The sequence below is a fragment of the Epinephelus lanceolatus genome, chromosome 17 (assembly GCF_041903045.1).
Source record: "Epinephelus lanceolatus isolate andai-2023 chromosome 17, ASM4190304v1, whole genome shotgun sequence".
NCBI classification, from domain to species: Eukaryota; Metazoa; Chordata; class Actinopteri; order Perciformes; family Serranidae; genus Epinephelus; species Epinephelus lanceolatus.
Genome location: NC_135750.1, coordinates 7,355,709 through 7,379,403, shown reverse-complemented (window position 1 = coordinate 7,379,403; position 23,695 = coordinate 7,355,709). Strand labels below are relative to the sequence as shown.

General features: G+C 40.7%; 1 protein-coding gene across 2 annotated transcripts in view; it reads left to right on the top strand.

Moving 5' to 3' along the window:
• The window catches only part of LOC117248443 (equilibrative nucleoside transporter 1-like), a 48,610-nt gene that overhangs the window by 5,615 nt on the left and 19,300 nt on the right, over nt 1-23,695 (top strand). The window contains exon 1 of one of the 2 annotated variants that reach the window (XM_033613529.2): nt 16,600-16,699. The exons of the other annotated variant lie outside the window; for it this stretch is intronic. The gene's annotated coding sequence lies outside the window, so the exon portion shown is untranslated. Of the gene's footprint in view, nt 1-16,599; nt 16,700-23,695 lie in introns of those variants that run through there. 2 annotated transcript variants of the gene reach the window in all.

The following is a 23,695-nucleotide window of genomic DNA, read 5'->3' as shown; positions in this document are numbered from 1 at the left end:
CTCCAACACCAACAGGAGGTTGACATTTGTGGTTTTGATAAAAATATCTCAGCAGCTGTTGAATGGTTGGATGTGAAATGTGTTACAGACACATCCTGAAAAGTACTTGTAATAGTAATTGTAATGTAATTTTTCAGATGCCTTTCGTTAGTGTTTAAACCTTTGATCCTTGAGTAAAATTGGTGGGATTTCTTTCAAAAACATTGGAAAAAAGGTATTGAAGAAGAAATATCTCCAAAACTGCAAAAAATTATGGATTAAAAAAATTATTTTGTTTTAAAATAGGGCCGAAAAATCTAGGGAAAAACTGTATATCTAATTATTATAATTATTTTCTTACTTATGTCACAGAATCATCTTAATTTTAAAGCACTCTTTCCAGGTCATTTCCTTCTTTCTTTCTTTCTTTCTTTTTTACTAATTTGCCTTTTTTTAATTTTCTGTTTTCATTGATTTCTTGCTAATTTTTTGGGGTCATTTCTTCTTTCATTGCTCATTGCCTTCTTACCAAAAGAAACCAAGCCAATTTGCTCACATTTCAAAGGGTTAAAAGAGCTCTGAAAGAAAATGCTGAGTTAAAAAAATCCCCCAGATAAAATACTTTGGGCCTATTTGCTGAGAAAATAGGTCGTCCCACCAGTCAGTTTAGTTTAAAGACGTTGGAATGTGCCTTCATTAACTTTCCATTAGCTCAGGATTGTTTTTACATCTTGAGTAAAACATCTTGTATACACACACACACACACACACACACACACACACAGAGGAGACAACTTGGGTTCAGTTGGCTTTTATCAACGCATTCTTACACTGGTTAACTTAATATTTCACGATAAAAGAACATGGTGGCGTCATTATGTTTCTGCTTCAAGATCGAGAAGCTTAGAAAACCGTTTTTCATCAGGGGATGAGATTACATAACTGCACCACATTGGTTTCAGGAAACTCCTAGGAACAATTTAAAACATATGTTAGCTATTTAAAATTTCACAGAACTTCGGAGGATCGCCACTTTCTGCCAGTGGCTTATTCCTGTTCATGTCCACAAAGGGAACTGCCCATACACAATTAAGTAAAGAGCTTTTTAAACACTTAGGAACAAAAATACAGACGAAAACAACCGAGATCTCTGCTAATCCAAGTCGACCACATACCAAGGTGTTTAAAAAAAGAGTCTCTGACTGAAAGTTGAACGTCCGATTCTGTCTGCATGCATCTTTAAAATGTGTTGCTGTGTATGTGTTGAGCTTCTGTGGGAAAATGGTGGTTTAGGGTCACTGATGTTTGGTCCTGGTTGACTATGTTTACATGCACACTAATACTCTTCTAACATGACAATATTCAGACCTTAATATGCGTCCAAATATAGCATTTTCTGATTAATGTGTGGGATATGCTGATGATTCTGGTTTTGGGAGCATTCTTTGCACATCTATACATGACATTCACAATAAGCATCTCAACTGGGATTTGTATGTTTGTGACACAGGACCTCTTCCCTGTTTAAGGGCAGCTCTGTGCAATAAACCAACTCGCAACGGTTTGCAAGGCTGTGGAGTAAAGATGCATGCTTTTGGATATGTTTGAACATCACAACACCAAGGAGGTAGCTGAAGGAATTAAAGAGGAAGGTGGTGTTCACATGGTTGAACAACTATGCCACTGATGGAAACTTGGAATAGGAAAAATCCTGTTTTGATGCGAACAAGCAAAATTTCATGAGTGGCTCCAGCTGCCACTTTTCCGTTATTTTGAAGTGATAGACGACATGTGAAAGCTCCTGGACCGGAGTATGCATGACTGCATGTAAACAGGAGTATTAGCAGAATTTTCATTTTCATAAGGCATGTAAACAGCTCAGTAGGAATATTGTTTTTTCAGAATAAGGACAAAAAACTGAATATTTTGTGCATGGAAAAAGACAATGTTCATACTAAGCTGTTAGGAATAATTTTTTGCCTTTAGTGCAGGATTTTTAGTTACTGATTGTAAAGACGCTCGCTAGCAAAAGTAGAAGCCAGTCTCAGATTCACTCGTTTGGTGTTTCGCCTTGCTATATTTGCTTTTTTTTTTTTTGGTGCTGTTTCTCTTGAATGCACGCTGCTTATGGTTTGGCACTTGGTTGCTGCCTTTTTATAAAGTCCTGACCTCACCTGAGCTCTGTGGGGGTACACACCCATAATTGTCCTGCATACAGAGAAGGAAAAAAGGAGACACAAGCAGTCTCTGCAGATAAATACACTGCCACACGTTTCTAGTGGCTCATTACTTTTTTACGAGTCTGTTCATCGTTTTGAGAAAATCCTGCATAGTATATCTTTAATGTTTTGAATATGTTGTGCGACACAGTCACTGATGGACAAGAACATCCATATTCAACAGTTTATTGCTGTTGTTTTAAGACTGTATGTTCTGTTTGAGGCCATGGAGGTCACATTTTGTCACCGAGATACTTCATGACTTTTCCTTATTTTATGAGAGTTGCTGCTTATGAACATTATTTTGAGCTGAAGACATGAAGTCTGCTCAGAAAATGATGCATTACTTCTGAATTGTTTAAGCAACTGGTTTTCAGATGCTTCATATCTGTGACTGGTGTGGTCACAAATCTCAAATAAGTCTACTGAGATTTCTGTTTCTGGAGTTTTAGAGTAAGACTATCCGTGTATTGCATACAGTATGGTTACAGTTATAGGGAAAGATCGTGGCTGAAGTTGATTAAAAAGACAAACTCAAGTCTCCTGCAGGAAACTCTGACGCACTACCTGCCCACGCATCCACCCTGACCTCAACACTTACTTTCCACCTCGCCACATAAAGGTCACACTATTCCCAGGGCTGGAGCTGTGGTAACATTTTTGGCATAAGTCAACAAGATATGATTCTCTGTGTTCCTTCTCCTGGCTACGATTGTTGTCATGGTGCTGCCGAGGTCTTGTTTGGTGAAGATATTGTTGTATATTTTAACTTCACCAACCTGTGATCTCGTTGTGCATTGGAGACATTTGCTGCTGAGTATATTTGAGTCGAGGTCAGAGTTTGAGATATGGAGCAATATATAATTGTGATTTTCTAACTAATATTGCGCGTGTTGACAGAGGTTTGTGGTGTTGCCTTTTGGGCAGCTCGGACTACATGCCGGTGACTTTGGAGGGGTTTTCCAAAAAAAAGAAAACAAGGGTCAGGGAATATTTTGCAAACTCTAGGATTTGGATTGGAAAAATAAACACTGCTAAGACTGATTTAAAAAAGTGATTTTATAAAACTAATTTTCCAGTCATGGTTGTGAGTCTAAGTGTGTGTTTCTCCTGTATGCTCTCTGATTCAGGTTAGCATGGCCTAGATACTGAAGGAAGAATATTGCTGCAGTCCTAGGTGTATACAGAGTCAGCTGGCTGAGCTGGTTTATATCCCAGAGAGGGAATCTGGCTTAAAAACACAGGCACACATTCACACATTTTCTTTGAGGTTTGTGGTTTTGTCGATTCTTACTCAACCTGGCTAGACAGCTTTATACCACAACTTAACATCGGCACATTTTAGTCAGCTATAACTCAGTTGTTGGAGGACAGAACAGACTTCAGTCTCTGCTATATTTAACACATGCCATTTAATTATTGTCTAACAGTTTTGTTTAGTCTTTGTTTCACACAGTACAAGAGAAGAAAGAAAGAAGAAGTGGGTAAATACATAAATAAATAAGAGGAAGGGATGTTAGAAATTGATAAAGTGAGATTCACAGAAAGACAAAAAGAGAGTGAGAAAACAACAACATTGTCCTTAGTTTGACTGAAGGTTCTGAAAGTATTTCAGGGAAGGTCCCCACACCTGTTGTTGCTTTTGAGACTTTAAATGGCAAATATTGTCAAGGTTTAGACAGGACATAATGTCCCTCAGCCACTGAGCGTGGGTGGACGGGGCAGCATCTTTCCATCTTTAGGCCCAGACACACCAAACCACCTCTTGTCAACGTGTCTCTGCCTAAAAGTTGCACATGTGCACACCAAACCAATGGCCGACAAGCATGTATGCTCTGGGCCTGCATGAGAGGACATATGCCTCCACATGAGCAGATGGTGATAGTACATAATCATTATCTAAAAAGGGAAACCAGAAAACCGTCTTGATGCTAGTTAGCCAGTTAGCATATTAACAACACAATCCAGTGTTGAAAGAACTGAGCAAATTTACTGTGTGCCAGTGAACAGTAACCCAAACCATCACAGTCATTTCTGATAAAGAGGTCAATGGCTAAAAGAAACAGTCTTACCTCATAAGTTTGTTTCGACCTCACTCCTTCTTGACTTTAGCTTTTTGTTTACTTTCCTCACTTCCGTTTCTCTTCTCATACGCTGAGCTGAACTGCCAATCAGAGTGATTTCATTCACTGACGGGCTCCTATGTGCCAACGCCAATTCAATATGATGAATTGGTGGAAAAAAGACCAACTAGCACCGACAAAGGCCAACGATGTGGGACACACTGATCTGATGAGGGCAGCAGACACTTACCAATGGCAGTGACTCGGCTTAGTGTGTCAGGGCCTTTAGTAACACTGCACGTCTGGCCCAAGGAGAGGCAAAGGACAGTGTGCAGCGTCCAGGTGCGCGTCTTCCTCTCCAGTGGTGCCAAAGGTCAGGGCCAGAGGTCCAAGTCAACATTTAGGATGAGAGGATGAGGGATAGTGTTTGGAAAATATCCCTCCAGTATTTTTCCAGAGTAGAACACAAACACAACATGTGGATAAGGGAGGCCTCACCTGTTTTACATTTGTCTCAGCAGGGATAGCTATGTGGGTATATACAAGATAGTTTGGCTCTGGACACAACATGGATGGATTACTCAACCCAGGGCCCAGAGGGGCCAAAGGATCAGGGTCTGCCCTGGTCATCAGATGCAAAATGCCACACATATTAACGCATATCAACCAGAAAGAGACACAAAAAAACAAAAAGACAGAAAATTAACTCAAACATACATCATTCATTTTCTGGTTTTTGGATTGTCAGACAAATATGAAACTTAAAGACTTACAGTACTTTAGTCTCTGGTAACTTGTAATTATCTCTGCTGACTGAAGCACTGCACTGCACTGAAGCACACTGACTGAATTAGGGATAAATTGAGTCACTAGTCGTTTACAAGAAGCCAGGTCTTTAAAGACACTCTGTGGAGTTTTTACTGGTAAGAAAATGTGTCTCACTATAATCCTAAGTGCATGTTGTGTAACCTTAAGGCATTACAAACGTGTTGAATTCACTAACTAGTTTATAAAAAGCCTTTTATAAAAATGCTCACATGCATTGTTAAATAAGCTCGCTGCTTTCTTTATTCTTAGACTCCAGCTGCTCACTGCACAACCCTTGATATATGTTAATATATCAATATAAATGCAATCTGCTGTACTATGTATGACACCACCCTCACACTTGTGCACGTGTGTCTTTACGTGCACGACCCCCCGAGCCACGTGAGGACACAGCACGCAACTAAAAACAGCTTTGTGAAAATAAAACTATGTCTGAATTGCAGATACATGACTTTAAATATACATGTGAACTCTTTGTATACAAGAATTTAAAAATATGTAATAGTAAAATATCTTTTATAGTAATATGGTAATACAGGCTGAACTATTGGGTCTGGAACTGAACCCTCTACTGATCTGTGTGTTTGGTCTTGTGTCCTGTCAGTTGTCGGGTCACGCATGTGGCAGATGCATCATATCTGTGTCACAGCAGTCTACGTGCAGTGAAGGGATGTGGTGACAGCTTCTGAAATTACTCTATCTCAGCATATTAAAAAACACACACATGGACCTTTAGATACAGGATTTGTTGTAATGAGGGCACTTAAATGTATGTAAAGTCCTGCACACACACACACACACACTCGCAGGTGTTTTCATATATGTTGGCTGATTAGCCCTCCACTCAGGACGGTGTGTACACACTGTGATTGACTGACGTATCCTTCACTCTCCTTTAGTGTTGTTGCACCTGTCAGAGAAGGACACCGTACACCTCTACTACTTTGATTAGTACATGGACTTTGGTCTCCTAATGTCATTTCTTGCAAGGCTCAATCAGAATGAGTGAAAACATCTGTGGCTTTAAAGTTTTCGTTAGATTATTAGATTTTATTAAAGCAAGGGGAAATAATCCAATGCCTATTAATTAAAGAATGAATTTTACTTAAGTGAATTAAGGGAGCCTACTCGAGCTTCTTTAAACAGCAATAGGAAGAGTAAAGGGCCGTCCACACCAAGAACGATGATTATGACCATAACCATAGATATTACTTTAAAATTCTTTCTGACTCAAGTGGATGGCGGAGTCCACACCACAGCTATAATGACAGCAGTGGTGAACAATATCATTGGGATCAATTTGAGAGCAGTTAACAAATGGCTAGCTGATTTAACCTCTACTCATATCAAACCAGGGACAACAGCAGCATTTAACAAAGGTAACGGCACAAAATTCGGCTCTATTACAGCTCACAAGATTCACCATCAAAACAACTGTCTTATACTAAACACATTTTCCAAACAAATACAACATGCTAACATTATTAGCACAAGCCGATGGCATTTTACATTGTATAAATTAGCCTAGGGAATAGCGGAGATTCTCTCTACTTTTATGAAGCCAGGATAAATCACACACAAGACTTATTATGCTATTTTAGTGGAGGCTTTATTGTCTTCACAATTTATTGTTTCTTATCTGTGAAAGTGAAGCAAATAAAAGCTTTGTTTCCACTGAGGGAAATGGTGTCCGCTTACAAACATAGACAGGAGGTCTCAGTCTTTCTGGGGAAGTGCATGTCAGGCTACGGCATAGGCTCTACGTCGACACAGAGCCTACGCAGCAGGTACGGCGTCGATTCCACACAGAAGTATAAGTCCCACTTTAGGGCTCCTCAGAATAGCATGCACTGGGGCCCATTGTACCTACCTCACGTCTCTGCTTTGACCAGAGGAGCAGAGGGAACTAACAGCTCTGTGAGAAAGGAGAGGAAATTCTTCCCATTGTACCGCTCACATGCTCTGGTGTCAATGGCTGTTTACAGCTGAAGAGCAGCTGAAAATCTTGCTTTTGCTGACCTCCAGCAGTTTAATTTCTTCTTCTTTTTGTTCTTCTTCTTGCTGCAGTGATGCAGAAGTGTACTGCAGGCTGTGTTGGTACATTGTGGAGAAGCACAAACTTAAGTTACTCTTTAACAGGTTGGTTCATCCAAAAGACAAAAAATTTGTCTTCCGTCTTCGCTCTGTTTCCATTGTGGTGCTTACATTGTTGTCGTGAAATCACAATAGAAATTCAGCAGGTTTTTGCATTAACAGTTTCCCCCTCACTCTAGGTAATCCACAGAATACACAACAGTTTTCATTGGAGCATCGAAGAATAATCCCTATAAAAATTACTGATAGTCATCTGGTGATAATTAAGGTCACCTCCAGAGAATTGTAGATATCACGCATTTTCTGTATACATTGTCCTCAACAATAATAACCTTGAGTTTGTCTTTGAGGATCTGATGGCTTTAACAGATGGCCCCCAGGGTCCAGAGAGACTAGCAAACAAAAGAAAAGTGCAGGACTAATGGGTTGGTATTACTAAGACTGGAAAATACAGCTGGTGCCGTCTCACGCAACAAGAGAGAGAGAACAATTGAGTAGTGGATAACGGGCAAACAGGATAACCACACCATAGAAAAAAATGGTAATGGCAGCGCTCCAAAATCTTAAAAACATAAGGAGACCTTGCCCTCAATTACCTCTGTTTGATTATTTACCATGTCAGGACAGACCAACAGGATGGCTGACAGCCCCTGATAAGATAAAACGATGGGCCAGGATGAGGACTGATAAGGATGATCTTTGCAAAGAGTCAAACAGGGAGACATCGCTGAGAAGAAGAGTAGATCTATAGATGGTCATGAGCTGACTGCAAAACACACACAGGAGCATAAGTATGTCAGCAGCTGAGAATGTCAGCGGGGAATTCAGATTTCCTGAACAGATTCAACAGGTGACCTTATACATGTGGGGAACATACTGTACATGCACAAAGAAAACATATCTGATTGCATCTACACACATATATGTTCACACACTCACACACTCTAGCTATAGGCCTATGGCAAATTTGTAGGGCACACATTGTGTGTACGGCAGAGGAATAAACACGTGAAACCCCTGAACGCCACACGTGTACCTGCTGGAAATGACCGCACGATTATGGAATTACTTTATACCAAGTTATTCTCAAGTTAAGACTGCTTCCACTTTTCTTTTGAGGGAAAGGACAAAGGTACTTTAAAGGCACTTACAAAACTGACGCTTTCAGCAAAAACATGAACTATAATAACTTTTAAAATGAGAAGAGGGAAGTTTGACTAGTTTGACTATAGTATCGGTTGGCATCACACAGTCCAGTATTCCCAGTAATAACCATGCATGTGAAAACATTGTGCAGCAGAGTATCTGTAAAACTGCAATGCACTTTATGACTTTTTTTTAATTAAAAAAGTGCTTTACAGTGCATTTCAAAAACTGTGGAAACAATTTTAAAGGCCACAAGATGTTCGCACATCCAACTGTCCCAGATGTAGATGTTTTGTGAAATATCACTTGAGTTTTTGAACAGAAAATCCTGCACACAAGAGCAGTGCCACAAGGGCCACAAGGTGAGATTACAGTGGCTTAAAGAACTGTCCATTAACTGAATAACAACTGAAAATGATCCTTAAAACTGTGTATGCAGCCACTTTTTGGTTAACCACAACAATATGCAACAAAGGCTCAGTGCTGTTTTAGAGCACTCTAAAAAACAAAATTTAATCAGTGTATCAGACCTGCTCTCCTCTGTGTAAACAGCTTTTAATTCACCATTTAAGTGTGTAACAAAAGCCTGAATTTCAACTTGAAGATGTTTTAACACAGGAGCCAACAAAGCAGTTCCAACATTATATCAGTGGTAGTCAAGGATGCACCACAAACCAAACCAGTACACAAGCAGAAAGAAAGAATTAAGTAAAGTGTTATCCTTAATCTCACTTACATCATTAAAGGATCCACCAACATATTAACCAAACTAAGTCCATATCTGCAGAGGCGCCAGGGGGTTTTCTGGGTGGCAAGATTGGGCCAATGAAAATCTGTGGGTGGCGTACCAAAACCAAGAACCACATCTGTAGTGACTACCCCTATAGTTTGGCTGCTACTGGTTGCTAATTGGCTGAATTGTTTGGATGTATGCTCTACATATGACTCAAACATATGACTCCAACAATAACTGAGTACAAGTGAAAATGGCCATACCATTTTTTCCCTTGCTAAAATGTAGCCTAAATTTAGAGTGTTATTTATTCCCCTTCCCAACAAGCTAGCATGACATAGTTGATATCAATAGATGCCTTAGGTCAGTGGTTCCCGACTGTTCCGGTCACGGGGTCCAGATTCTTCCTAAGTCATTTGCTACAGGTCCACACAGTTTAATACGTTCAGCGTCATACTCAGGTTTGGCCATATCATTGAGTTGGTTTGCTGTCTCTGACAAACAGCTGTCGATTGTCTCACTCATTCTACAGCAGGTTGTGGCACTTTAAAATAAAAGCTAAATGCTAGAAATTCACCATACTTAAAATAAGGTGTGTTTTTTACAAACTTTACATATTCGCAAGTCACTTGTGGTCCATTCAGAATGGACCCACAACCCACCAGTTGGGAACCACCGCCTTAGGTTGTCTAGTTTCATAAGATACTACTACTGATACACTTAGCTTTGAAAATTAGCGCACCACAGCCTCTTAGGGAGATCCCCCACCCAGCCACCCCATGGGGTTACCACTGCATATTAGAAGTGACATAATTGTTCTTTACAAACAACGGTGTGGGGGAAGTGACAGGCTGAAAGATGGTGTTTCAATATTAAGTTTAATAGGTATTTCATAGGAGCAGCAGGTTGGTTGTGGTAGTTCAAGGTAAACCTCAGCATGAAGACTTGTTGTTTGATAATATGTCTCAAAATTGCTAACAGGGCACGCATTAAAAGAAGTTAAATTAAAAATCAGAGACCCTGACTTCTTGATTAATGATGAAAAACACTTGATATCACTGATTGCGGTGTGGCCCAGAGGTTAAACACCCTCAGAGTTTCACCGCCTATAGGCTGCAGCGGGTCTCCACCCATGTGAATGTGGATTTAACCTTTAACATCTCAGCATTCGACCCGGTCATCACAATAACACGTTAAATTCAAGCACAACAAGTGCAGGAATTTAGAAATGAGAGGAATGTACGCTCACACAATCCTCCTCCTCACAACAGAATCTGAACTTTGCATAATTCCCGTATTTTATAAGCATTCACTGGAGGAAGATTAAGACCTCACTGCCAAAATAATTGACGTGAACTCCTACTTTGCTCCGAGGCCTGTTTCATTTTCTCTCATTTACATCATATGAATGATCACTCTTGTTTGTCCTTGTTGAGATGAATAATGATGTTACTGATGGATGGGGAAAGACAATAGATGTTTATAAGCTTCGTTCACCAAAGCAAGAACCTAAAAAAGTTGTGAGCAATGCATCTTAAACTCATGGAGCGAGGACATTTCAGCTGCGAATTATAGGCTACTATATCTTAAATGTATTTGGCAACATGGCTTCATTTTTTAGATAAGTGTGCACTCAAAATTTAAGCCTATGTCAACATTAAGTACATACCAACTTATTGATGAATGAGGACAGAAAGGTTGAAGGGGTGAACAGAGTTAGTTTAACTGATAAAAGTCTGATGTTTTTGGGTGATTTATGGTTGCAAACCACCACAAGTGCAGAATTTTGGGTCTAATGCTGTTTTTAAAGTTGCTTGACTTCAACTAAAGAGGTGAGTCCTATAATGGACTGTCTCAAACTTAGCTCTTGTTACTAAATGCACCCCTGGATTAAGAGGAATTCATTGCCTGAGTGGCTGCAGGTTAGTGGGTCATCCATCGTGACAGGGATTTCATAGAGCATGACCCTTGCAGACCACTCACACTCTGATGGGAATCTGAAGGTAGAGATGAGGAGGGATTTCACTCTCACAGACCTCCCCGAGGAGTTTTTTCTTTGTTTGCCAGGCTTCGCCGCTTCAGTCCCAAACCTTAATCCTCCCAAATCGGAGCCAGGCCTCGAAGTTCTTAATCCCAGATGGGATTTACTTTACTCCCTCTGTGTCTCCTGAGCCATTCAGAGGTTGAAGAGGCCATCCACTGGAATTCCTTTTTCCACCGCTGTCCTCTTAAATCTCAGTATGTGGCCAGAAAGCCACTTCCAGCCCATTCATGTCATGCCCTCCTCCTCTCCCCGAGCTCGCCTCTTATGCCACAGACTTCACAAGATATTCTCGAATTAGACATGTATGATGTTTATTTGCTCATAAATGTGTGTTCTAAAAATGGCACGAGAAGGAACAGTGTGGGGTCAGCAGGAAGTGAAGGAGTTCATGACATAATATTTTCTGTTGACAATGGAAATTCACACAACTATGCGACAAAAAGGAAGCCACTGAATGTTTCCGCAGTTTATGCACAAGCTGCTGTGGGGCTGCATGAGACTCCTATAAGGTTGACTTAAAATGGCTCCACTGGTTACTGGCAAAGATGTTTGTTACGCAGGTGCCTCATAGAAGTCAGTTAGTGGCCTCAACCACACACACGCACCTGTTGAGCTACAGTTGAGACTGTCTTCACTGTTGGCAGTTCACTCTAAATCATCTGCGGGCATCTTTCTTAAGTTTCCATTCAAATGTCCTATTTCTGCACAGCCTGTTCTCATTTCCAGGGTGTCAAAATGCACTGCTTGGACAGTTTTCCTGCAACATCATTATAGTGACAGGGAGGGGCACAGTTTGGTGTCAGTATGAGACACACCAGATTTTCAACCCACTCCAAACCCATCTGCATCATTATTAGACATTTACAGCAATGGATGTTGTATTAAGAGAGCGAAAATCCATTCAGGGTGGGTGGGAGAGTTGGTTGATGGGTCTAACATGAACAGGACTTTGACTCAAACTGTTGTCTGTGTCCTGTATAAAACTTGTCACATCAGTCATTATGATATGTGTCCACAGCTTCCGTCATTTCCAAGCTTACCATTTATTGTCTATGTGAGCAGCCATGCAATGCATTCTGGTGGCAGAGCTTTGTGTTTCAAGAGACGAGGCATCTACTCCTCATTTGTATAGAGCTCAGTCTAGGTTACATAATGCATATCAGGGCCGTCCAGTATGACTCGCTGCCTCTGGAAATCTTTGAAATACTTTCAAACTAACTGGTGTCAATCTAAAATGAAAACAGATTCAACAACTGCATGGCTTTATTTCTCACCTCAAATGTTTTCAGAAACACAATCCAGTGAGCTGATTTTACAATATATAAGAGTAGGTTTTCAAACGAGCCACCATGTTGGTCCAGTCTGAAATCTGGGTGAAGACAGCTCAGGGGCTGAGTGGCACACCCATCAAGCGTTCAATGCTGGGAGCGATGCGACCCCTCATGTCAAAAGACATCCATGTGGACATGCGCCGTTAGTCACTTGAGTCATTTATCACCTGTCTAATGTCAGCCGCGAGCTAATCCTAAACCTGACCAAGTAGTTTTGTTGCCTAAACCTAACTGAGAACCCCTTCTTACCACCAACCCCCTTCTCTGTCAAGGTCTGCCGACCCCTTCTGCATTATAGATCTCAATCTCAACCTGAGTGTGACAGGTCCTGAAAAGCCCAACAGGTTGAACTGCTGAAAATGTGCACTGATGGGCTGAGTTGAGGAGGGCTTGGGCTGTGGAGGAAAAAAAACTTTTTTTTAAATAGATAGATAAAAAACAAATAAGTGAGCACTCTGTAAGCAGCTCTCTCCTTCTCGCCCTTAGGGCAGGGAGAGAAGGAGAGGGAGCAGCCAGGCTTCGTGCCGGGCTGTCTGAGCATGGACCTTCTCTGATGGGGAAATACAGTGTGGAGAGTTGTTGATCCACAGAGCTGGTCCATTTTCCATTGGAGACACGCATGTCTTGCGCCACCACACAGCCGGCGTGTCCTGGGTGTTAGATGTTGACTAGTGCTTTTTGGGGAGGTTGGGCTTGGTCAGGCTTGAGCTCAGTATTTTATGAGATGATCTCGGATGGGCCGGGCTCGGTGCTGGTTGTAATGTTTTTGACCCATTGAGAACTCCATTCTGCATCAAGATAGAACACTGGATGTATAAAGAGACCTGGATACAGTGCTGGAGATGGAGCTGTATTCATATATACTACTATAAATTGCTCAATGGTGCATGAAGCTGAAAAAGCTTGAGTTCTGTGGTATGAAATTACTCAGATCTTCTGAATCGTGGGGCCCATAGAGCAAGCCTAAGAGAGACTGTTGGGGGATGAAATGCAAACTTACGTTTAGTGCTCTGCTAATGGGAATGAAATGATTTAATTGTAGACTTTGACTGAATTAATCAAATCCTGATAGTGAAACAAGTAATTTGGTGGGGTTGTGACGCTCAAAAAAAATGTATCAACTGATTTACAGACCTCTCTTTCACAATGAAGTCTATGGGAAAAAAAGTATTTTTGGGGCCGATGGCCTCACGTCACAGACCCGGACGTTGTAATTTCATGTTGGGACACTGTAAAAATGGCTTCAAAGCCTGGTGCTGTTCCTGGGGACTTGGATACAACACAAAAGGCTACTCCTGACATCATTACAGTGACGCTGGAGTTTCTGCCCAAGCGTCAAAATATGACTAGTAGGGATCACGTTGCTCTGCATGATGTTTCAGTGTTTGTCTGATGAAGGAGGTGTCTCGCAGAAACCATCCTCTCACTTTTTGCTTGTCTGTGATTTACTGCTTCCCGTTTTTTTTCTGCTTATTTTCTCTCCGTCTTTCTCTTCATGGAAAAACACAGTCAAAGCTGCTGCACTGAGATGCTACTGACTGACTTGACCCCCTGTAGCTGCACAAGCCAGAGGAATGCAGGACGAGTGAAATCATTTGAAAGACGTGCTCAGCTACATGAAGTAAAGATAGAGGTGAAGTTCTGTGTCTTCACACCAGCAGAGAGAGAAAGACAGTAGTTTCTCAGTTCCTCCCCGTTGGGTTCTTGTTAGTGAGGAAGCAGCCAGACTAACACTCCTTCACACATGGTTTCTGTCCATAACCACAGCAGGCTTTTTTTAGACTGGGGGGAGACAGGGTGTGGATGACTGTGTACCTACCACGACTATATGAGCAAACAGCGGAGACCAATGCTTAGTGTGTCCAGACTCGCAAAAAACGACCGTAAACAACGCCTCGGCATGGCGGCTCAGACAGACCCAGGTGCTGAAATTATACATGGGTGTCATTTCTTGCAGACACTTGAGAAAACAAGCTGCAGTCAAAAAGCAAAAGACGAGAGTGTTTACTTCTATTCATTTCAGACAGACTTACAGCACGATATTGTGTTGCACAATGTCATCAATTTATTCCACATTTTTTCTGAAGGAAGTTGTTTGTTCTCATCTTATTCAAAGGAAAATAATTCAATTCTTCTAAATGCTATTTGTGAGGGGGAAGTTTAAAGCTTTCATGTCAGTTTTACCACAGTCACATGAATACAAGCTCTCTCAGACACGCTCTGTCTTTCTTATCCGTGTTGTTTTCTACTTCACTAAATGCCTTGGGTTGTTAAACAGTGTCAGCATTGACCTTCAGCCTGGACACATGTGCTGTCTTTGCATGTGGAAAAATACTGTGGTTAAATATGAATAATGCAGCAATGACACAGCTCATAGCACAGTTATAAAGCAGCTCAATCCATGCACACTATTCCTTCCATACATTCAGACATATGAAGAGTGTTTGACTGTGTAAGAGCATTTGTATTTGTGGTTATTTTGAACCTCTATCTTGCTTCACAAAGATGGATTGCTAGTTTAGGAAGTGACTTCTCAACTGCACAATCCATCTCAGAACAGCAAATTAATTCCAGCAGCCTTCTTTCCTGTTTGTGATTTCAGCAGCAAGCAAATGTGTCACCCAGATAAGAGACTGGTTGTATTCATTGTAATCGGTGATCATTATTACGACTGCACAGGATTAGGCAATATCATATATACCATGAGACGATATAAAGTTGTTTCCCATTAGATATTACACTACAAATATCTTCTCTATAGATTTTCCAGAATTTTTAGTATGTCAAGATATATGTCAAAATCATGATATGAAATTACTTATATTTTGATAGAGGGTTTAATACATAGGCCTATCGCTCAACCCTGTAATTGCATTCAGTGGTAATTAGTGGGCAGTGGTGGGGGAAGTACTCTTATTCCTCTACTGAAGTAAAAAGTACTTTGAGAAGACTATGACAATACTAATAGAAACAAACAGAAGTACTGCATTACAAATGTTACTCAAGTAAAAGCAAGTATAATCAGGAAAATGTTCTTAAAGTAAAAGTGCCCATTGGGGAAAAATCTAAAACAAACAAAAAAACATAGCAAAAATAAAACAAATGAATTAAAAAAATATATATATTTATTGATTTAGGATGATTGTGTACGTGTATGTGTTGTGTATTTATTAATGTCATGGCACAGCAAATTTCCCTGTACTCCATGTGCAATGACAATAAAGTCTACACAAAAAAATCAAAACAAAAGTAAATTAAAAAAATAAATAAAAATTTTAAAAATAAAATTATTAAAAATAGATAAGAAAATGACTTCAATTTTCATCAAAATAGTTTCCAAAAAAATTTCTGCCAACTGGACAACTGATTTTGACTACTGGTTTTAGGTGTACCTGTGTAAACTGTTGGGGAGTTAAATTTAAAACAAAACATCATATTTTTGCAAATATTATCTTTTTATGCAAAAATACTTTTATTTGTAAAGTAACTGCAGCTGTCAGATAAATGTCGTAAAGTAAAAAGTGCAACATGCCCCTCTGAAATGTAGTGGAGTAAGTGTGGCATGAATAGAGGACTCAAGTAAAGCACCTCAAATATGTACTTGAGTACGTTACTTGATTAAATGTGCTTAATTACAGTCCACCTTTGCCAATGGCCCCATAACAGCTCAAATTTGAAATATACAAATGATATATAATATTAGTTATTATCATTTGGTGTTTCTCTCTCTACCATTGCCAGTTGACTTATAATAACTAACTGAAAGTCACAGTCATCATCAGAGGGTATTTCTATTGGTGTGCCAGTAAAGAGATTATTCATCACCTGACACGGATCAGAGTGAGTTACATGGAACTGGCAAACTGCTACACACTCAGACAGTCATATGTAGATGATGACATTTTACTATAAATCCCCACAGTAATTAAATTTCCCCCGCCTCCTCTGGTGACGACCATGCTGACAACTTCAGGAACAATCAGAAATCCTACCACTTCAACTTCAGGAGCGTTGAATCACCTAAAAAGGTTGCTACATTTATGTATAAATTTAACATTAGTTACTAGATAGTTACTAAAGAAATGTTTCTCATTAAAACTGCATTTTAGTTGAGAAACAGTCTTCCCTTTAGAATATGCATGCGTTGTGAGTATGAGTTGTACGAGCAGCACGTGAAGGTACCACCAGTGTAGAGCTGTTCCCCTCTCTGTGAGGACACAGTGGATCAGACACAACAAGCCTGCACAGACTGTAATGATAAGGTAGGACGTCTCAGTGTGTTTAATTAAAGATGTGTTCACTAACTCAGTGAGCAGCAGGCGGTTATAACTGTTTTCTCTTAAGAAAGGCGACGGGTTGAGTTAAAAACCGGCGTTTAAAGCTGAATTACCTTATAAAATAACGGTAACGGTTACTTGTTTCAGATTGGATTTTGTTCTCTTTCGGGTGTGTTTGGCTAATTTGTACGATCCCGTGGCTCGTTTTTGGTCTTTAACTGTTTCTGAGGGACTTAAATGGAGAGTTAAATGGTGCCGGTGGTTTGATGCTGGGCGCCAGCATGCTTTCTTTGTTGACTGCAGATGGGAATTAAATTTACCGCCAACTTCAAGCGTGCTCCGTCCGGTCCAGCGGTGGAGTTAATTAACGTTAGCTTGGCCGGTTAGCTAACCGGCTATTGATTAGCATCACCACAGTTAGCAGCTGTGTTGAGGGCGAGATAGCTGCTTTGCGGACCAAAAATATTGTTTGTATACTGAATTCTCACAGGCAAACAGCTTCTGAAATGACTTCAATTTAATCTTCATATTTTTGCCTCATTTTATTTAATTTCCGCCCTAAAAAAACTTTAAATAACTCTGCCAGCTGGGTTGTGACACTGGGAATTATTCAGATGGTTCAAATCGAGTCCTAAAAGTTGGACTTTTGGTCTAAATTAAATGAGTAGAGTCCCCAAGAAGTGTACTCTGTGGTAATAAGTGGCATGGTGCGTGACATTTGCTTCCTGTGGGAGAGCACGTGTGTGACTGGCAGGCAGCTTTTAATGAACTCTTCAGTGGGAGCACGTGGGGAGATGCTGCATCACAGGATCTGACAGTAAGGAAACGTTTAGCAAAGAGCCCAGTGTAAGCTTTATGCTCACGTAAGCTGATTGTTGTTTTGACAGCAGGCTCTAACATACGCCTTCAGGGTGGGTACATAAAACAAGATGAATCTATATCAGCTCTGTATGTAGGGCACTAATACAAGTCACCATGATGATTCTTTTAATGTGTCTCTGAGGCTCAGTGGTGACTTCAGTTACATGATGACACTTGGTTGTATGTTTTTATTAGGCTACCTGATCTCAGAGGATTGTTTTGTAGTATTCTCTAAAACTTATTACAGGTTTACTACACCTCTTAATGACGAGGGATCTCTCCGACTGTGAGCGAGTGTTTCCTGGCTTGGCTCCATGACACACGTGTCTGTGCTATTTGTGACTGCGCTGACCCTGAAGCAAGAAGAAGAGCACACCAGAATGATGGCTTTGTTTTCCAGCAGATGGGACAGCAGCATCGACCCACCGGCACCACTGGGTGCACATGAGCGTGTGCTTTACAGGAGTGGGTGTTACGCTTTTCCATCTGTGTATTGTGAGTTGAATGACAAAGCAAAATGCTGCTCAGTAGTGTCTGTGCTGGCAGAGTAAAACATTTATAACTTCTGGCTGATGGCAGCTCTTCCTGTGAAGATAAGATTAGGTGAAACTGACTCATCAAAGAGAAACTAGAGACCCTGGGTCCCTCCAGTCTTACTCATTTAAACCCATCAACGCTGACTGTAGCGTAGTCATGGTGATAAGTGGAGTTGCTTTTGCCAGTTCATCAGTCAGCTATTTATCTAGACCACTTGAACCAAATGAAAAGACAGGCAGCTGGAGTTGGGCTTTGTTCGTGCCCCCTCTGTGAGTGGCGGGAAATGATTTGGGGTGTGAAGGGGCGGATCTGTGTGAAGACAATGAATTTGGAGACCTCTAATGCTCCCTCCGCTCTTTTGGCACGGATGAGATTTTATTTTCCCCCCAGGATTTACTTTTTGCACCTCTCATTAGTGTGTCACGAAAGTCTCTTTTCCCATCCCTGAGCCATTGTTTCCTGCCTTTTTCTGTGTTATCCTGATTATACAAAGGATAACAATCATGGTGGTTCAGTCCCCCGCACCGTCTTGTGTCTGGATGGAAGTCGCTTTGGTGCAAATCACAGATGTGATTCATATAATATACATAACTTGTTTGTATTGAGTAACAAGAAGAAAGCACAAACTGTGGGTGCATTTTTCTTTACATTCAGGGCTCCCACAGGTCCTTGAAATTCTTGTAAGTTTGTTAATTTGAGGGAATAAATCAAGGCCTTGAAAGTGTTATTCTTGACACTTTTAAGCCTCTCTTCCTTCTGTAAAGCCTTTCCTTCTCATTATAGAAATCCTCAGTGTCATAACAGTAATTAACCTTGATCTGTATTTCAAACTATGCTGTGTGGGTCCTTGAATTTGAGAGACCTAGGCCTTGAAAGTCCTGCAAAAGCACCTGAATATGATGTTTAAGAAAGTGTGGGAACCCTTTATTCATGATAGGAATAAAGGAGTAAGAAAGGGTGCTGTTTGGGACGAAGCTGCACCCTGTTATTTAGATGTTTGTTCTTCCTCAAAAATGTTTGCAGCTGTGTTAGTGCTGCGATACTCCCTGTTGACAGTCAAGAAGATAATTATTCATTTTACATTCTCTGATTGGATGTAATTTAATTCATCAGAAAAGCTTTTATGTTTTAATTATTTGAAACAAGAGCATTCACATGAGGGATTTGAAACTGGTGAAATATCAATGCAGTGTTATGTCTTGGTGATGAACGCCCTGGTAGAGACCTGATTTGAGAACAGCAACATGTGCCAAGCTAAATATTGTGTGTTGACTGAGTTTCTGACCCCTAGCTTTGCAGAAAATAAAGATCCAGTCAGTGTTGTAAGAGGTTTGTTTGAGTTAATTTTACCAGTCTCTGTGGGATCCCACAGTGTCACCTAGGCCTGCTGTGTCTGTTTGGTGTGACTCTGAATACCCAAACGCCTCTATGTCCATGTCAAAATGATGATGTGTTTTGCCACCTGTCGCAGTCCTTCTTTTCACAGCCTATGATCCCTGATGTGCGCTTTGGTTCAGACACAAGTTGTTTAATCTGTTGAGTTTTACTTATTCTCTTAGTCAACAGGATTTCATTTGGCTGCTCGTAAAAAGCCAGCAGCTGAAAGGGTGGGAAGTTGTTAGATGTTTAGGCAGCTTTGCATTTGCTGCCAGGGTGACTGGCTGCAAATGCTATCACAAGTCAAATCGACCATCCATGGCATACTTACATTTTAAAGGCGACCACAAAATGTGATGTAGATAAGTGATTGTTGGAGTTAATTCAACATACAATATCAATTACAATGCAGACTATAGTACGGACTTTGTTGTAAGATAATTTGGGAATTTGACAGTAAAGTACTTCTGGGTGCTGTGACATTAAACGGGTGAATCAGATGCTGAAATATGAATTGGTAACGACTCCCCAGGCCTCTACAGCGCGAACACCTCAGCAGAGAGGCAGACAGTTTGATATTTTTAATCCTGCCCCTCATTAATCTCTCTCAAAGGGTTCTCTGAGTGATGTAATGTTTTGGAGAAGCTTGCATCTTTTCTTTTTAAGATGAGGTATTGTCTGTCTGCTGTTTGACTCTGAGTGGCTCTGATATTTTTAATCTGCTCTCAGACAGATGGAGGACAGAGTCGCTGCTGCTGTCCTTGAGAGAACCGAGGAGGAAACGCAGTGTGAAATGGGAATCAAAGCTGTAAAAATCAATGTAGTGCAGCATAACTGTAATGCAGCCTATTCTTCTGTGTTCTCAGGCTATAAACAAGCTGCATTTTATGTACGTGTGGCTGTGTGGGTTGGTCAGATGGGAAATTGGAAGCCTGGTTTGTCACTGAACGGCATGTAAATCATCAGTGAACAGTTTTACGAGTTGTGCATAGGAAGCCAGAGTAAAGTCAGGTTAATTCTGAACTGTGTCCCCAGTAACCTGTTGCCACTGAAACCCAGTACCCTAAAGACTGATTGCTTCCAGTGGATGGGAATAATGATTCTCTTGTTTGTTGTTGTTTACACTGTAGCGTTGTATCTTGCCTTTGTTAATTTTGAGACTCCTGATTGTGAGAGAGCAGGCCCATGTGGCATGTAAACACTGAGAGGCCGTTTACATGTACACAGTGATTTTGATAAACAGAGACATCTTCCTTCGTTTGTGCCCTTTGTTTACACACAAACAGAGATTTCTCCCCTGAAAACAAGTCTTTCTAAAAACTCCGTCCAGAGTGGAGATTTTGGAAAACTCCGGTTGCGCGTTTGCATGTAAACTGAGATAAATGGAGATAAACGGAGTTATAGGCAGTCGACATCACAGTATGCGCCGGAACTTGCGCCTGTGTCAAAAGTGCGACCTATGTTGCTATGGTGACAATGGATACATGGAAGGCTTGAGCTTCTTGTTACACTGCCACCTACAGGTTTGGCATGCTCTTGTGTATATATACGTGGGTAAGTGTAAACGAAGATCTTTTTGAAAACGGAGACGGTGAAATGTCCGTTTATGAAAATAGCCGGCAACGTGTAAACGGCCTCTGAAGGGTGTGCAGTGCATGGTGTTGAAGTTTTGGTGTGATGAGTGCAGAATATTGTGATGCGACGTTACCCAGTTTGTCCTGTTTCTGCTGCACACAACAGACATGTTAAAGGGATAGTCATCAGAATTTGAGACCAATACTTGCATAACATTCAGTTTAGTTTTTTGTCTGCTTAGTTTTCTGTTTTTTTTCTGCTACTATCTCGTTAAATGAAGTTAACCGCATTCAACTTGGATCCAATGTGTGACATAATCTTTAATTAGATTGCTTAAATGGAAACCAGCAGATCTTAAGGTTGAGGAGGCCTGGCTTTGGTGATAGTTTAAGCTTCATTCAGAGGTGTACATTATGAAGATTTGAACATTTTTGTAACTCTTGACGAGATTCACTGATACTTAATACAATAACCCATGGCAAGCCTTCCTAAGAATGGCATTCAAGTTTAATACATGGCAGAGGAAGCATTATGACTAATAAGAGTGTTCCCATCCATGAATGCTGGGAAATGACCTTGAGCAAAGGGTTATTCTTCCTTTGCCTCATCATATGACCAGCATCAAACTATTCTGCGTGTCAGCCTGGGAATAAAGCCGACCCTGTTAGAGAGGTATGCTGGTGAGACAAAAAAAAAATGCACTCCTGTCCTTTTCTATTAAGATTTACCTCTGTGTGTCAGATATAGGTCACATTTAAAACATTCAGCTTTAATGATTTTTTTCTGTGGTTTTCTCCCACTGTGTTATGTCCACTTCCTTTTGCACTCCAATTCCTGTCACTGATATCTCGACTGGTGGCCTGGGGAGAGCTACAGATGGATGTTATCAGTGATACAAGAGGTGTTTTCAGCCGCTTCTTTTACTTAATTTCCAGTGGCGCAGTGAGCTCCACTGGGAGTAATGTGGATGAGATCCACAGTGAGTGTGATGAGTGTGTAGATTCCCATGCTTATGGAGAGATCCAACATCTGACACCAACACTACAAAGCAAAATCCATCCACGTCTGTTGAGCTTTGAAATAATTAGATGTCAAAAGCTGCCCTAATAAGCCTGAATATGGGAAACACAGCTAATTTATTTCTTGGTGGCAATAGCATTGGTCCTGTTTTAAACAGAGGAGCACAGATTCCTTCTCCTCCTTATATTCTGGATATAGTTTGTGCCTTGAAAAGAAAAAAAAAGGAAACAGAGGTTAAATTTTTATCATCACAGAATGAACAGCCAACCTATTATTAATAATAAAATGCACACACTTTACTTAAAAAAAAGACTTGGAGCTTTGTGCAGAGGTTTTACCTAACACACGGGTGGATTAGAGTTCAAAAATCATCTGACCAACAGCAGATGCTTGTGGAAATCAGAGCATCTACGAAGAAGCCCTGAGCAGGGAATATAAATTTAGCAAATCATAACATCATGTGACCACGTTTACAAGTTGCATAATTAAAATTTTGCACACAATTGTGACCATGGCAAGCGGACTAGTCCAAACTGGCCCCTCTTTGGCGAGATTGGATCTATATTCTTTACCATGACATTAGAGGAGGAAACAATAAATTACTGCCACTCCTGTTAAATCTTTTTTCCATTGGAGTGCTGATTGTTGGAGTTGGATGTCGCTGAGAGGCCGGCTAGTTAAAGTGTCACACCGGTGCCAAACTGGAGTTTTGTACCACTCTACAGACTGCAAAGTGCCTGTGTGACTCTGTGTGTGTGTGGTGGGCAACTTTTCAAAAGCAGGCAACTCATGCCAGCTGGCTCGGTTTGATGACATGTTAGGTTGAGAGAGGCATACTTTACAGGAATCTGGGACATGGCTGAGCCAGTATGTTTTAAAATGTGACTTGTACTGGTGTTTGTAATTTCACTGGCCATGATAGAGTTTGACCGTTGTTTCTCAAACAGCTGTTCAAACTGGTCGAGACATTGTGAAGGCAAAAGTCCATCGGAGAGGCCACACAGGACAAGTTCGATACTGACACCTACGTTGGCGTTTAGACTCAAAGTATTGCCTAGAATTAAAATGAATGCATTGAAAGAAATGAATTAATTTGGAATTGTTGGGATGCTTTAATTTTTTTATTTTGAGTCCAATTAAGGTTTGGCTGTGTCTACTGAATTGGCACAGCAGTTTCTGCAGTGAAACATCAAGTTGGATGATGATATTGTTGTTGGGGAGGAACAACGCAAAAATGTGTTAACCAACCACATGAATCCAACTCAACTCACGAACCGCTAACTTTACGCATTGTAGTAGCACAACTGTCAGAACTCAGGACACACTGCTGGCACTCTTCAAGGTGTGTATGTGTTTGAGAGAGAGTTATTAATAACTTACTCTGAACACTGTTTTGCCACTTTTTATCCACACGCTTGAACTTGTGATATTTATAACATTGCCAGTGGAGTAAAAAATGTAAAATAACAACAGTCTGCCCAGCAGATATGAGAGGATATAGATCAGTGACGAGGGTAAATCTTTGTGATGGTGACGACAAACTTGGTCGCTAAAAAAGAAACCGCTTTGTCTTTCTTTTAAATTACAGTGTCGAGCTCAGTGGATGATGCT